The following is a 10,000-nucleotide window of genomic DNA, read 5'->3' as shown; positions in this document are numbered from 1 at the left end:
GTGTGTGTGTGTGAGAGAGCGAGAGGATGAGAGAGAAAAACTGATTGCATCTGGTAATTGGAATTTGAGATGCAAACGTGGGATTGAGCTGATTAGCGCCGGCCTGCCGTGAGAGCCGATCTGCTCTGCTCATTTGTCCGACGGCTCAGCTGGACTCCGGAACAACACGTTCCAACACATTTCCATTCCGATGGCCCTTGGTTCCGAATCCCGACTACCCTCTAGGGCCCTGGAGGCAAATGATGACCTGATCAATAGGGGAGAATTCGGCCAAAGGATGCGGTCATCTCAAGGACCGGACCTCTGGCCTCTCTCCATACAAATAACAACAAATACAATTCATTTCTATTTATAGTGCCATACCATAAATATGTCTCAAGGCATTTTACAGGACTTACCTTGGACTTGAACTTGAAATGCTCACTCACGAACTTCTCGGTTCTGTTAACCGTTCTCATCTTATGAGTTGTTTTTACGGTGTGTAAAAGTGCTCGTGGCCCTGCAGGCAGCTCCCATCCCCTCCCATCCTCCAGCAGTGCTCCGTGACCCATCAGGTTGACTCGCTCTCGCTCTCGCTCTCCTTCATTCACCGATTGAAATGGCCCCACTGCTCCTCCCTCGTCCCTGATGAAGACAATCAGACAATCAAGCGCCACCCCCCCCCCACCCCCGCGAGAGCGACCTCAATTAAAGAGGCCTGAGATTAGGGGAGGAAATGAATACCTCTCTTAATCTCTGCTCCCAGCGGCCCCCGCGCATTCATAGCCTCGCCTCCCCTCACATCACATCACATTGCCTCCAGCACAGTCCCCCTCTGCTTGTCCTTCACCTCCTCTCACTCCATGTGTCCCTCTCTCTCTCTCTCTCTCTCTCTCCTCTCTTTATCTCTTTCTTTTTCTTCTTTTCTCTCCCTCTTTTTTCCTTTTTCTCCCCCTTCCATTCAATCTCTTTCCTTTTTACACTCTTTATTATATCTCTCTCCTTCTCCTTTCTCTCTCTCTCTCTCTCTATTTTTCAATTTCTCCCTCTTCCTTTCAATCTCTTTCCTTCTCACTCTCTATTCTCTCTCTCTTATGTTCTCCATATTATTTTATGTCATTCTCTCCTCTTTCTCACCTTCTTTCTCTCATTTTCTCTCTCTCCCTCTGCCTCTGTTTCTCTCTCCCTCCTCTCTCTCTTTCCCTCATTTTCTCCATGATCCTCTCTCTTTTCATCCTCCTGTTCCTATCTTTCCCTTTTCCTTCCCTCCTCTCTCTCTCTCTCTCTCTCACTTCTTCCTCCCTTTCTCTCTCTCTCCCCCCTCTCCCTCCCTCCTTCTCACCATGCATAAGCATATCTGTCCACGGCACGCGGGACAGACATTAAGTATCCCCTCTGTCCAGTCCTGTCATCCATTTCCTTCCGCTATCTTCTCCTTGTGAGTTTCCTGTAGTCTGTTCCCATCTGTCACGATCACTCTGTCCATCCTGTCACTCAGGCTCCTCTCTGATCCCTCCTGTTTGTCCAGAGGGCCCCTCAGGGGACCGCCTGATCAGGACCGTCACAGCTGTTCTCTTATCGCTGAGAGGAGTGATCAAGCTGCCCGTGTACACCACAGGGACGACTGCAGTGTCCAGCTCCAGATTTTACACATGATGGCGTTGATTCTCAAACACACACACACACACACACACACACACACACACCACCTGATAAGGAGGATACTTCCAGGAACTAGAAGTATCCTCTGGAAGTGCTCACTGGACCAGCACTGATGCGGTCAGTAAAATGTGAAAGTGTTATGTGTCATTTGTTCGCTGCTTCTTATTGGTCTTGAGTATGTGCCACTTTCGGTGAGAAAAGTGTTATTTGGAGTAGCTTATGTATTTAGTGTTTGCTGTTTCCTATAAATTTACTTTAGTGTGTGGTTCACTGTATTTTTGTGTCAGAATAATAAAGGACTGTTTGAATTTAGATGTTGTGTGTGGCACCCGTGCATACATCTCCCATACTGTATGCATGTACTCCCACATTGCCACGGGAATTGACAAACAGAGCTTTAGAAGACCCTGTGCGAGCCTCCTTCCTGAAAGACTTTGCATAATCCGTCTTCTAATGAGACTAGAGACCAAAGGTAATGGAAACCAAAGAGGTATTTTCTCTTGAACACTGGCTACATGACATCAATTACGCTCTTTATGACAGCTGAAAATACACGACGCCATTATAGCACCCTGGTAATTACAGCAAACCCCACGTTAATATCACATCGGGGCCATCGAGTGGCACGCTAGCTGCTATCCTAATCCCTGAAGCTGCAGCATTTGAACAGGGTGCCAGAGATTTCCTCTGTCCCCTGAACTGATGTGACAGGGAACAGGGAGCATGCAGCGCGGAGGATGTGCTATGTGTGGTTTATTAATTTCACACTAAGACAGAAATCTCATCACATGTGGTGCCAGTTTGAAGATCAGCATTGTGAATGAGTGTGTGTGTGTGTGTGTGTGTGTGTGTGACTGGGTGTGTGTGTGTTGTGTATGTATGTATGTGTGTGTGTGTGTGTGTGTGTGTGTATGTGTGTGTGTGTGTGTGCGTGTGTGTGCGCGTGTGTGTATGTGTGTGTGTAGATGCTGAGAGACGCTTGAACACACTGCGAGTGTGATTCGCTCTTGGAGAGGAACACAAGAACTAATCTGTTAAGGCTGTGGCATGGAGAGTGCGCGAGTGAGATGATAAAACACGCCTGTCCTGGTGAACCAACATATTTGCATCTCTCCTCTTACATGAGAATGACTAACACAAATTAAACACACACACACACACACACACAAATACCAACATTCACATATATATATGTGTGTGTAGACACACAAACAGAGTCACACACTCAAACACAGGCATACACACACAAATACAAAAGCACACACAAACACATGAATACTCACTCATTCCTCCACACACACAAACACACACACACACACACATATTTCTGCCTTGACATCCTAACCTGTAGGCGTCTTGGCAGCGTGAGCGTGAGCGTGAGCGTGAGCGTGAGGAGGCGAGGGCGAAGGGGGAGAGAATCAGACTGGTGAGGAACGGAAAGGCTCGGCACGACACAGAGCAGCAGCAGCGTCAAAGCCACGCCGCCACCACCATTCATCAGCAAGGAGTCGGCCAGGGTCCGTGCCCCTGACTTATCTCCGTGTTCCACATCGCTCGCTCGCTCTCTCTCTCTCTCTCTCGGCAAAACTGCGGCGTAATAAAACAACAAAGCCGACAGGAGCCTTGAAAAAGTGAGCAGAAGGGTGTCAGCACCGGGAGAATTTTCAAATCAATATGGCCACGCTCTCAGCATTCAACGCTATGGAGATACCAGAAGGAGTCACGCACAGGGAATGGAAAGAGGAAGCGTGGGGTTTGGAAGAGAAAGAGGGGGGGGGGGTAGGATGGAGAGAGAAGAGGAGAGAAGGGACTGTGTGTGTGTGTGTGTGTGTGTGTGTGTGTGTGTGTGTGTGTGTGTGTGTGTGCGTGCGTGTGTGTGTGTGTAAGTATTTTTTTTGTGTGTGTGTGGATATGTTTGTGTGTAAGAGAGAGGGGGAGAGAGAGAGAGAGAGTTGGACGAGGGTGATACCTATTGAAACAAATGGGGAATGAGAGGGATTTATGCCATTATGGTGAGCATCAGTAGGGCTGGGATGTTCACGTCTTTATTATTTCCATGCCTGCACTCCCCCCCAAAGTAATTTTCTGCTCCCTCAAGCCTTTGAGAGCTCGGCAGCAGAGGAGTGGAGCAGCATGCTCAAGCTAAAACTGTTATTTCCAATTAATTTGCACACAAGATAAAGCATGAGACATCCTCTCTCTCCACCCACCACACACCCTAACACACCCTAATCATCAACACCACACACACACACACACACACACACACACACACACATTAACACATGCACACACAAGTTCTCACAGTTTCTTGCTTACACACATGCTTTCTTGTCTCTTCACATTTTGTGTGTGTGTGTTTGTGTGTGTGTGTGTGTGGTTGTATTTGTGTATGTGTGTGTGTCTCCTCAGTCCCAGCACCATTTCTCTCTCTCTCTCTCTCTCTCTCTCTCTCTCTTTCTCTCTCTCCCTGTCTCTCTCTCTGTCCTCTGACTGTTTGTCCTGGAGTCATTCTCAGTGTGAAAATAAACAGCCGGCTGTCCTGTTGAAAACGAGTTAGTCTCCTCTTTTCATCTCATCTCATCGCCATGTCTGCGACAGGGCCTACAGGCCAACCCAAATATTATCATCTTTTCATCTCGCACATGATTTGCAGCTTCACACCCCCAAAGAATGACCACCAGCAAATGGAGAAATTATTTGTTGAAATGACTCATTTTTATTGTAAGGCGGGTATGTAAGTGCTTCTCTCTGTGTGGTCATGTCTAAAAATAGCTGTTGGGATGTAGCGAAAGCCAACTGAAATACGACATTTTGTAAATGTTGTGTCACTTTGTGTCACAGACTGCTAAAACCATGGGGTTTGCTTCTTTGGTCGTACCAGAAGATCCATCAGCCTGACCTTCCCCCTAATATGTTGTAAACCTCATAGCCTTATCTAAGCAGCGCTTTCCCAAAATAATATCTCTTTGTTTTGGCTCTGAAAATCTATTAGTTATGCTAGCTGTAGTTCTGTTTCTCTGTGTTGGCTATGTGCATCAATGTTGTTATATGATGTTCTCCAATACGGCCTGGTTTATTGTGTTCCATATGCCCCTTTTTCTCTCTGGGGACAGGAAAGGCTGGGTTTGGCCTTGAATGATTACGTTACCTAGTAACAGGTCACCTCCAAATGTCACACAGCTACCAAAATGTCACAGTTCTCTTTCACTGCAGTGCAACAAAATCGCTGCAGGCCAGATGTTGACACCATTATGCATTATGCATTATGTTCGAGTTTTTAAAGCAGATGTGTATTGTAAGGAGAGATGTTTTGCAGCTGTGAAAACACAAATTTTACGCTATCTTGATTGTATTGCATTGTTTCCAAAATCTCCAACTGTAAAGTAGAAAAAACACTCAAGGGCCTTCCATTGCAGTACAACTCTGACACAAAACAAGAGTCTGTGTTTTGAGTTAACAAAGTCAGTTTCTCAGAAGTTTTCTTCAATAAAGCCTCACAGCAAAAGGTTTTGATATGGTAATCACGCTTAATTGAAAACGTGCTGAATTGGTCAGTGATGTGGCCGAGGATGTTAATTTATGCCTTTCTCATCTCCCTCCCATTGTTACTGTCGTTTACAAAGCTCAAAATAATTTCATGTTCCAGTAAGTGAATTCCTTGGCTTATTCCATGGTGTTATACGAGGCTGGAATGTTAATGTCTTCTTCCTCATTGTTAAAATCTCTGTGAATGTTAGCATGGGGAGTTTCTAAACTCTTACAAAAGCTTAAGTGTTGTCGATTTGTGATTTAAAATCACTGTTCCTAGCCTTTGATTAAAGTTGTTTTCAATCTTAATCGAGGCGACTCGTCTGCGTCTGGTAAGTATTTGTATCATGTGCACTCACGTGGGCCTAACCCCATTATGAGAACTCTTAGTCGGAATGAAAATGGCAATCAATATCAGAGATGTTCGTGGGAGGTAAATTGTTTCTGAACGTGTGTGCCCATTTTCCTCTGAGGAAGACGTCTGTCTGTGTGTTTGGGCAGTCGAGCGAGGAGTCTCCACCTCCGTTGTCTTGGGGCTTTTTTTATTCCTCTCTCTGTATGCAGGTGAGTGGACGCAGGGACATGCGGTGCCAAACACAAAGCAAAACTTCTCTGGACGTGATTTGTGAAATTAGGAAATGCTCTGTCAGTTTTCGGAATGACTGGTGGTGACGCACAAGACAGCTGGAACTTCACCAAGACACACACACACACACACACACACACACAAAGCTCACCCACTGTGGTTGTTAAGTAGGCTATCAGAAAACCAGGGTGAAAATTCAAAGGTAGCCCTTCGTTTTCTCTTACAAGAGGTGAAACAAAAATGACCCACATTCCCCTCATCACTTGAATTGCTTCAGTGCTTTTGCAACTGTGCAATCATGAAGGGAAATTTGTGTCCTATACAGCTAAATGGTTTGGCTTGAAAAGTGCAAAGCTGTGGTTTGACGTCCACTTTCCCATATGTGAAGCAGTGGAGGCAGTGCACCCCATGACCGTGTGTGTGTGTGTGTGTGTGTGTGTGTATGTGTGTGTGTGTGTGAGTGTGTGTGTGTGTGTGAGTGAGTGTGTGTGTGTGCGTGTGTGTGTATGTCATAGCTGGCATGGCTTACCGGTATTCATTTTTCTGTGATATTTGTTGTGTTGCAATACACTCATCATTTACAACAGACTTCTAACTCCCTATAGCTATTGACACTTAATTCTGGCAAGCTCCTATTTTCAGTGTTGTTTCCTGTTTATCTGTATACTTGCTTTTGGTGTACTCCATATCATATTGAGGTGAGGTTGAACAAAAGCACCTTCAAACCATCTGTATGTGAACATGCACTAAACCAAGCCTTTAGCCTGTCTGGGCCACAGAGAACAGGTTTTCATCTGTCTCAGGCTATTGTGACACCCTCTCTCTCTCTCTCTCTCTCTCTCTCACACACACACACACGCTGTTGCTGACAGGAAAGCCAACAGAATACTCACAAGGTCAGTCTGGGCTCTGTTCAACCCCATAATATCTGCCGCTAGGCAACCGGGTTGCTTGAATTCCACGGTCCTCTACTTTCATTGTCATCTCACGTCATCCCTCTTATGCACACACATACACACACACACATACACACACACTTAAACTCTTCCCTCTGTTACAGTTAAGACTTTAGATATACAGTAGGGGTTGTATTTTCCACACCCTTCCCATTCCATCCACTGTTTAGCCCATTCCTTGTATTCACAAAGGAGTTCTTCTCACCCATCAGAAGCCAGAATGTCCTGAAAAAGCCTTTTTGTCTCTATACATGGGTTTCTTCTTTACCTGCCTGCCACTGGCCCGTGTCACCATAATGAAATATCACAGTATAATAAAGGGGGGTTGATTCCTCAAGAAGAGAGCTAGTATCATTTGTCCAGATAGTGTGAGACAGTCATTCCCCATTTTATGGGCTCAAGGGTTTCTTATGAGGCATCAGTAAATTGAAACATCCACCAGGAACATGGGACCCAATCTTTAAATGTGTTCAGTCTTAAACGATAGCGCTTTGGTGGGCAGAGAAAAGGGAGATGTGATGGAGGCGGTGTTGCTGTTATCTGGGAGAGAGAGAAAGAGAGAGAGAGAGAGAAAGAGAGAGAGGGTGCAATCTATTATGGGACAAGATGCTGCACTTTGAAAAAAGCTCACAATTTGCTGAAGCCATTTAGCTGGCTGTAAATCTCAGGACTGACACAAAGATTTGAAGTCATGCCTAAACGATTTGGGAGTTTTGGTCTGTACATGTCAATCATTCAAAGGCCAAGACTATTTCTTGATTTTTCTTCAATATTGAATTTTGCTGCATTTTACTGTATTATGTCATACATTTTCACTGCGGAGTCATGTAAATGTTCCCGCACCATATACAGTATACAGTCCCATATCTACTCATGGATTTTTCTTAAAAACAACCACCCTTGAACCTCACCCATGGAAACATAGGCCCAGTTGTATTAAGGGCCACCCACTAATTGTCACATATGTGTGTGTGTGTGTGTGTGTAATGTAAAAAAACATTTTTAATTTGTATGATGTGATTTCCTGTATTCTGGTGCATTTTGGGGATGGCCAATACTTTAATTCAATCAGAGTCATAGCCTACATCCTGATTTGTTGATATTGAGGCAATGATTCCATGGAAAGGCTTGGGATTCAGGGCCCCCTGACCCCTTGGGCCCCTGGGCCTGGGCCCAGTAGGCCCGTGCAGTAATCCATCCCTGACCTCACCCACACCTGACACTGGATGTAAGGTGAAGGTTAATTGATGTAAGGTGAAGGTTAATTGGATGTAAGGTGAAGGTTAATTGAAGGGCAGCTTTCAGATCAATGAAATTAGTGTATTAAATAATTATGTTACGTATTTAAATAAAGACAGATGTCTTCACCAGATCAACCCATAATATCATCACTCTTGTTTGCCTCCATTAGCTCATCATTTGTGGTGAGAGTGTGCCATCAGCCATTCTCTTGCAGACCATTTGTGGTGAGAGTGTGCCATCAGCCATTCTCTAACTTGCAGGACCTCTGCTTGTGGAGTATTTCTGTCTGAGATCACATCCTCAGGAAATGGCAGCAGAGGTCCTGCTGGGAGTCACATTATTTGGCCACTGAGCAGTGTCTCTGTCCCCCCAGGTCACCACTCTTCAGGCCGTGCCTGACTGGACCAAATAAGTGGGCTTCATTAGCCGCTTTCATCGGGCCCAACGAAGCCTCCGTAATGTGTGACCACCGACACGCCTCGTGCATTTATCTCCGCAGGGAAACCTGCCTGACCTGTTGGCCATCATTTTAGCCAACCTTCAGGCGTTGTCTTTTCTCCTCCCGAAAAAATTATGCAGCATGTGCTTCCCTGAAGGACATCGGGTCTGCTGTTCGATCTTCTAATATGGCTATCCCATAATACTCTCTTTTCTCATTCATTCCCCTTGTTCTTTCATGCATTTTCTTATTTTCTTCCTCTTCTTTCCTCCCAGACTCTAAAACAGACTAGAACTGAGTAGTCTTGACATTGATGTTTTTTTGGCAGATTAAGATTTAGCTTTGTTGAAGTTTCTACTTGTTATTTGTTTACCTTTTGAAAGTTTCCACAGATTTTCTTCTAGCTGAAAGAATGAATTATGCTGCCTCTTTTCTGGATTTCCATGCTTGGACTGTGTCATGTGAGCAAAGCACATCTCAGAGCTCCTGAGGACTTCAGACAAACAAGAAAAAAGCCTTCTCTCTTGCATGTAAAAACCCCCCAGGCTCATCTCCAAATTTGAGAGGATGCTTTCATGAAGATGGCACATTACCTTCATAAACAATGTCTTAATTACCACTGTGCAGCTTTGGATATGATTTGAGTATGAAAATAAATGTGAGTGTGCTAAACTGATTGCTATTCATTTCCTGTCTTTTATAATTAAGCAATTGGTTCTCAGTTTTGTCAGGTGTTTTGCCACAGAGGGTGAGTGCTATGATTTCTTTTATATTTTTCATTAGTTTGTACTGATTCCACATTATTCATATGAAGACATATCCCCATGTCTTTTCATGAAAATCAGGCTATTTTGTCAAGCAAGGAAATGTTTTGTTTTTAGAGTATACTTACCATGCAGACAGGGTGGGCATTAAAAGGAAGCAATCACTTCTGATGAATAACCATTACTTCACTTTATAATTCAAGAGGGTTGAGAGTACAGCTAACAGACACACTCAGAGGTCCAATTTAAACTCAAAACTTCGAAAACACCTCTTATTCTCTTATTCAGATCCATATTTGTCAAAGATAAACAGAGCCCAAATAATGATGCCTGTTCAATGTAAATGTCACAGCTGCAATATCAAACACAGCACTTGCAAAAACATGTCGTCATAGCTTTAGGTCATTTCCACTGTCGGGCTGGTCGTTGGACCACCGTCTTTGGGGACTGGGGAATGAGCACTGAGAGGAGAGGAGGGGAGGAGAGAGGAGAGGAGAGGAGGGGAGGAGAGAGGAGAGGAGGGCAGGAGAGAGAAGAGAGAGAGGAGGGGAGAGAAGAGAGAGAGGCTGGGAGAGGAGAGGAGGGTAGAGGAGAGGAGTGGAGAAGAGAGGAGAAGAGAGGAGAAGAGAAGAATGGAGAGGAGAGGAGAAGAGAGGAGAGGAGAGGAGAGGAGAAGAGAGGAGAAGAGAGGAGAGGAGAGAATAGGAAAAGAGAGGAGAAGAGAAGAGAGGAGTAAATGTTCAATGTAAATGTCACAGCTGCAATATCAAACACAGCACTTGCAAAAACATGTCGTCATAGCTTTAGGTCATTTCCACTGTCGGGCTGGTCGTTGGACCAC

Source organism: Alosa pseudoharengus, unplaced genomic scaffold (assembly GCF_046254945.1).
Source record: "Alosa pseudoharengus isolate Yale_2024_CS ecotype anadromous, Long Island Sound unplaced genomic scaffold, YU_APseudo_1.1 YU_APseudo_1.1_scf_10, whole genome shotgun sequence".
Classification (NCBI taxonomy): Eukaryota; Metazoa; Chordata; class Actinopteri; order Clupeiformes; family Clupeidae; genus Alosa; species Alosa pseudoharengus.
The sequence above is the reverse complement of the archived record's forward strand: the minus strand, read 5'-3'. Positions refer to the sequence as shown.